The 6,583-nt window shown below is 47.2% G+C and overlaps 1 protein-coding gene across 3 annotated transcripts in view; it reads left to right on the forward strand.

The window, feature by feature from the left end:
• Nucleotides 1-6,583, forward strand: part of NME7 (NME/NM23 family member 7) — a 104,236-nt gene that overhangs the window by 97,165 nt on the left and 488 nt on the right. The window lies entirely within an intron of this gene.

Here is a 6,583-nt window from a genome sequence, read left to right on the forward strand (position 1 = left end):
CGTCTCCCGTGATGTTCCCTGCCTCCTCCTCGCCCATGTTCCCATTGCGCGAGGCCTGCCCATGTCCTTAGCACGGCACTCATGCCAACGGCCCAGTGCGCCCTGAGTGCCAGCAGGGCTCATTCTTTCCTTCAGGTCACTTATGACAGTATCAGATGGGCTCGCTTGCGGCCCTGATTCTGCACCTACCTCTACTAATTCTCTAGGGTGGTAGTTTGCAAGCCCAGTGAACATCTGAAGTACTGGGAGAGAGAAGGGAATTACGCATCACTGTGCACCTCAGAGTATATTCCCTAAAGCACAGACGCTCCTTTCTGTCAACAGGACAATGGTTAGAAATCGGAATTTCAGTAGCACTGCTCTCTATGAACACATGCAAATCCCACCAGTTTCCCCCACAAATGTCTTATAGCAAAAGGAAAAAATGATTCTGGGATAAGATCCATTCAGGGACACATGCTGCATTGGGTACTCATGTCTCTACACCATTTGTTTACAAAGGTCCTCAGTCTGCCTTCATCATTCGTGATCTGCTCAGTGACCCAGGCTGTCCTCTGAGGGCAGGAATCACCTCGAGAGTGGGCATGGAGCATGGTGACTCAGAAACCCACGGCTTCATAGATTCTCAGCAGGATGGGCCGTGCATTCAGGGATATTGGAGAACCGGTAATGATGATACTTATGTGGTATTTACTACATGCTGGGCACTGTTTTAAACGCTTTTTTTAGTCTAACTCATTTAATCTTCACAAAAACCCTATGCAGTAGGTGTCACTATGTTATAAATATGAAATCTGAGAAACCGAGAAATGACTCACTCAAGGTTATCTGCCCAGGAAGTGCCAAGGCCAGGCCCCACCCCTGTGCCCTGACCGGGGAAAGGCAGACCCCAAGACACTCAGGGCTCTGTGCCCTCAGGCAAGTTACTTTCTGTAAAAAGCTGTTTCATCAACTGAAAAATAGGACTAGTATCTGCTTTGTACATTTGTAAGGATCATACACAATAATCTGTTAAAGCATTTAATCTGCACCAAAAGTAATTGAAATTTAAAAAGCAAATATTGAAAAATTGGTGTGACTCACACTGAGACGTGGTAACTCTCAGAGAGCACTGTTTTCATCTTTGGGGGTGGGGAGGGGAAGGGAACAGAAGCAACAAACGTCTTCGTATTTTTAGATTTTTTGAGGGGCTGGGCAAGGACTAGCTACAACCAAAGTCACCTTCAAGGCAGAAGAGGCCATATAATGAGTCATGAAGCACAGTTTTAGAATGAAAGTCTGGAAAGGCTTCCTGCATCTTTGGTTATATTTCCCATAACGAGAAAGGTCGGTACCACTCCATTTTGGGCTGATGAGGCATTGCCTCCCAGCTTAAAAGAGAGGTGTTCTCACTAGTGAGCAGCAGTTGAGGAATCAAGGTCCTTAAGAGAGAACCCTGGGGACGCTGGGTTTACAGAATTGCTGGGAGGTCCGGTCATTTTAAGGTGGAATTTTCATTTTGTCTTCCAACACTTAGAATACGGCCTCTGTACCTGAGGGGAAGACATATGCAGGGGCTACTCTGATGACTCAGGTCCCCGTAATAGATCTGAGGGGACACCCACAGCCCAAGGGCGTCTGGGCTCCGTAGCTGGACGTGGGCGCAGACGGCGTGTCCATCTCCCTTTGGTCGAGGTCTGAAGGTTTCCTCCCAGCCCTGCGCCTGGGGAGTCCTGGGCTCCCATTAGCTGAAGCACTTAACCAAAGGGCTGATGTGGTAACAAGTGCGTCCGGCGCTGTGGCCGGCGGCGTGGGGGCTTCCCACTCACCCTGCGCCACGCCGCCTGCTCTACATTTCCTTGGGAAGGCTGGTGAGAGTCCTGCTTTCATGAAACCCGGCTTTGCTAAGGTGCTGTGGTGAAGCAAGCTGGAGGTGGTGTGCCCGGTTTTATTATAATGTGGGCCTTTTCTTAGGGTGTGGGGTTCATTGTGGCTCCATAAAATAGCTGTGTTCTGTGCACAGTAAGAGTCGGTCCCTGAATGAGACAATCTCTCAGCACAGGCTGATGCTGACAGTCTCAGAGGGAAGAATGCAGAATTAAAACAGGCACCAAGCCCGGCCCGTGGCTCAGCGGTTGAGCATTGACCTAGGATCCAGGAGATCGAGGTTCAATGCCTGGTCAGGGCACATGCCCGGGTTGCGGGCTCGATCCCCAGGAGGGAGCGTGCAGGAGGTAGCCGATCAGTGCCTCTCTCCTCATTGATGTTTCTATCTCTCTCTCCCTCTCCCTTCTTCTCTCTAAATCAATAAAGACATATTTAAAAAAACAAACAAACAAAAAAAGCCCAGGCCCATGTTTCTCTTTAATTCTGGGTCTTCTTTCCCAGTGCCGAGCTACAGGATGGCAGATACCAGGCCTGGTTAGACTGGCCCTCCTAACAGAGGAGAGAGGCACATTTTCTCTCTTGAATTTGATCCCAAGATTACTTGACTCACTCGATTAAAACTGTTCTTGACTGCTCGCCCCGTAGCTTCTGTGTTCCCAAGGTCCTTAGTCTTCCACGGGCCAAATACACGGCTACGGAAGCGTTACTAATCCTCCAGGAAGCCCGGAGTTGGAGCGATCAGTGGGCTTCGAAAGCTTCTGATACTGGATTTTTGTCTCTGATCGCTGATAACATTTTTAATTTGGACTTGGAGCAGGGCCCTCCGGTGATGAGTGTAGCCATTGTTCTAAAACGGAGTTCAAATTAGATTTGGCCCAAACAGGCACAGAACCGAAAACCTCAGCTTCTTTCACGCTGTGCTTTGAGCAGAGAGGTTCTTAAATCCCAGCCAGCCAGGTATCACTTTCGTGGTTTTTACCATATCTGAGAACCAGCTAAAATTTTACTTACTATTTTTCTTTAAGTACATTCATCGCTATACTTAAATCTATTTTACTGCCGTAAAGGGAATATTAGTATTACTTGCCCCTAATTGGAGGTAATAAGATAAATACAATATAAACAAGTTCCTGAGTTCTACCTGGGCAATACTGCTTGCCAAGGGTCTGAGCCCGGGCCTGTCTCCTTTTTGCTAATGTAACCACTTTAATGCTCTTGTTTCCGAGTGGACTCAGCCCACCTTTAAAAACTGTGGCCTTTGGAAAACTCATTCCCTTTACATTCTGTGTCGGGAATTAGGCATTTGATTGACTGGACTTTGTGACAACTCCTTTCTGAGATGTGCTAAGAATACCATGAAGGAGGCAGATGACACTGTCCCTACACCCAAGAAGTGTGTGGTCGACTGAGGGACGAATGAACTGACGAGAGCGCTGACGGAGGTCGAGAAGCAGGGGCTCCGTTTATCTGTGTTTGTTTATAGCCCCTCTCCCAGCTCCCTCCCCTTGGGCAGCCGTCAGCTTGTCTGTGTCTATGGGTCTGTTTCTGTGCGTTTGTTTTTTAGATTCGACATATTGGTGAGATCATACGGTGTTTATCTGACTTGTTTCACCTGACATAATACTCTCTGGGTCCATCCATGTTGTCGCAAAGGGCAAGACCCCGTCCCGTAGGGGCTGAGCGTCCCGTCGTGTGCAGGCATCACTGCCCTCCCCCCACCGCTGGCGGCCGTCACCGGTAACGGTGCAGCGAGCACAGGGCGCACGTGTCTTTTCAAATGAGTGTTTCGGTTTCCTTCAGGTGAACACCCAGAAGTGGAATTGGTGAGTTGTACGCTAGTTCTATTTTTAAATTTTGGAGGAACCTCCATGCTGTTTTCCATGGTGGCTGCACCAACTTACAATCCCACCAACAGTGCACAAAGGCTCCCTTTTTCCACAGCCTGGCCAGCACTTGTTTGTTGATTTGGTGATGAGAGCCATTTGAGGGGTGTGAGGTGATACCTCATTGTGGTTTTTTAAAATTTATTTAATCATTACCTGAGGATATTTTTTTCATTACTTTTCAGAGGGAGTGGGAGAGAGAAACATTGATGTGAGAGACGCATTGGTTGTCTCCTGCACGTGCCCAGCAAGGGCCAGGGACCCAACCTGCAACCAAGGTGCGTGCCCTTGGCCAGAGTCGAACCCAGGAGCCTTCAGTCTGCAGGCTGACGCTCTAACCACTGAGCCAAACCGGCAGGGCTCATTGTGGTTTTAATTTGCATTTCCCTGATTAGCGAGGTTGGGTATGTTTTCATCTGTCTGTTGGCCACCTGTATGTCCTCTTGACAGAAATGTCTGTTTAGATTCTCTGCCCATTCTTTAACTGGATTGGGTTTGGTGGTGTTTTGGGTGTTAAGTTTTATGAGTTCTTTACTTACATGTTTTGGATACTAACTCCTTATTGGATGTATCATTTGTGAATACTTTTTCCCCTTCAGTAGGTTGCCTTTTCCTTTTGTTGATGGTTTCCTTTGCTGTGGAAAAACTTACTTGGATGTAGTCCCATTTGTTTACTTTTCCTTGTTTCCCTTACTCGAGGAGACATATCCAAAAAGATACTGCTAAGAGTGATGTCAGAGTTCACTGCCTATATTTTCTGATAGTTTTAGGGTTTCAGGTCTAAAATTTAGTGTTCAATCCATTTTGAATTTATTTTTGTATATGGTGCAGGAAAGTGATGGTTTTATTTTTTTCATGTATCTGTCCTGTTGTCCCAGCACCACTTATTTAAGAGGCTGTCTTTACTCCATTGTATATCCTTGCTGTCTTTGTTGTAAAATAATTGACCCTATAAATGGGAATTTAGTTCTGGGCTCTCTGTTCTATTCCATTGGTCTATATATGTTTTTGTGTCAATACCATACTGTTCTGATTATTGTAGCTTTGTAATGTAGTTTGATATCAAGAAGCATGATACCACCCACTTTGTTCTTTCTCAAGATTTATTTGGATATTTGGGGTCTTTTATGATTCTCTATAAATTTTAGGATTAGTAGTTCTAATCCCAAGAATGCCACTGGTATTTAAGTAGGGGTTGTACTGAATCTGCGTATTGCTTCAGGTAGCGTAGACATTTTCACAGTGCGTGTCCTTCCAGCCCGTGACTTATTTCTGTCTCATTCAGTTCCTTTCTTCGATGTCTTACAGTCCTTAGAGTACAGATCTTTCACATTTTTGTGGGTTTTTTTTTTTTTTTTTAAGAAAAGGTATCATATTAGTTGCATTATCAAATAAGCCCCAATATTTCAGTGGCTTAACAATAAAAGGTTATTGCTTATTCGTGACAACATGGTTGAAGCTACAAGTTAGAAGCAGGTTCCCTCCCTGTGATGACTTGGGGACCCAGTCTCTGATTCTGTGGCTTTGACATCCTGGCTAGTGCAAGGGGGGTGGGGGAAAGCAGCAGCAAGTGGCCCGAAAACATGCAAGTACTTCATACTAGAACGTGAGCTGCAGCGGAAAGACATGTGTGTGCTTGGTTCACTCGTGGGCCCGTCCCTCAGTGTTAGACGAGTGCTTGGCACAGAGTAGGCCATCAACAAACACCTGCCCACTCAGACTGCCAACCCCATGCCCATCTCCCAGTGGGAGATGCGGCCCTAACGATCACAGGCGGGGAATGGGTGGGCACAGTCTGAAGAGGTTACAGGGAAGCGAGACTGGACAGTCTCTGTAAGGAAGTGATAGAGCATGCACACGTGCACACGCACAAACATGCATGCACATGTGCACACATCGGCTCAGAACAGAAGGCATTTGAAAGCAGTGGGTCATGTTTGTCTGACCAAGGTTGTGAACTTCGAACACCCTCAAAATTACAAACCACCCTCCACTTGGAATAAATGCTCCCCTCCCCCGACCTACAGCCATTCCTTCTTCATAAACATCACACAGTTAAGACCCTGAGACAGTTGGCTCCGCATTTCGGGGGCGAGGCCTTGTTTCTACTTGGGGGGTTACTCTGGCTGCTCTGGGCCGTGCTGTCAGTCTGCAGTTTGCCGTTTCCTCGTGGTGAGGGAGGCTCCTGCCCCTGCAGCTCAGCTGTGCCCATCCAGTTCCCTGGGCTGGTGTTAAAGGGAGTCATTGTTCCCTGGGTATTAATTTGCCATCACCGTTTGCTGCTCTAGAGATAAGAAAGTCTCAGGTAATGTTTCTAACAAACAAGAGAAGCGGGCCAGCTGGGCCGGAAAGGGAGCGGTAAGGTGGGAGGGGAGGCCGTGGCCCCACTCCTGTGTCTGAAAGAGTGACCGTCTTCGGGGGACGGCGCGTCCCACTGAGGGCCGCTCAGCTCTCAGCTGAGGGTCGGGACCGGCCCGCAGGCAGCAGGGTTGGCCGGAGCTGCGGCTACAAGGCTGGGCGGGGGTTCATTTCCAGAAACATGAGCAGCCATTTTTGCTTGGGCGCTTCCCATGTTTGTTAAACGATCCTAAACCTTCAGCTCAATTGTACCTGATAAATGTTTTTCAAAAGCTTTTTTGTCTTCTCACGGAGGCTAATTTTTAAATATGGCTCAAAAAGGGCTTAGGCCAAACCACGAACCAAAAAAGGTATGAACTTTCTTAATTTACCGAACCTCAAACCTAACCTCATTTTTTTTTTTAACTGTACTACTAACAACTTAGACTTTTTAAAAATAAACACCTATCTAGTGAAGCAGCAGCAGGAGCCAGTTT

Source organism: Miniopterus schreibersii (assembly GCF_964146895.1).
Source record: "Miniopterus schreibersii genome assembly, chromosome: 19".
In the NCBI taxonomy this organism is placed as follows: Eukaryota; Metazoa; Chordata; class Mammalia; order Chiroptera; family Miniopteridae; genus Miniopterus; species Miniopterus schreibersii.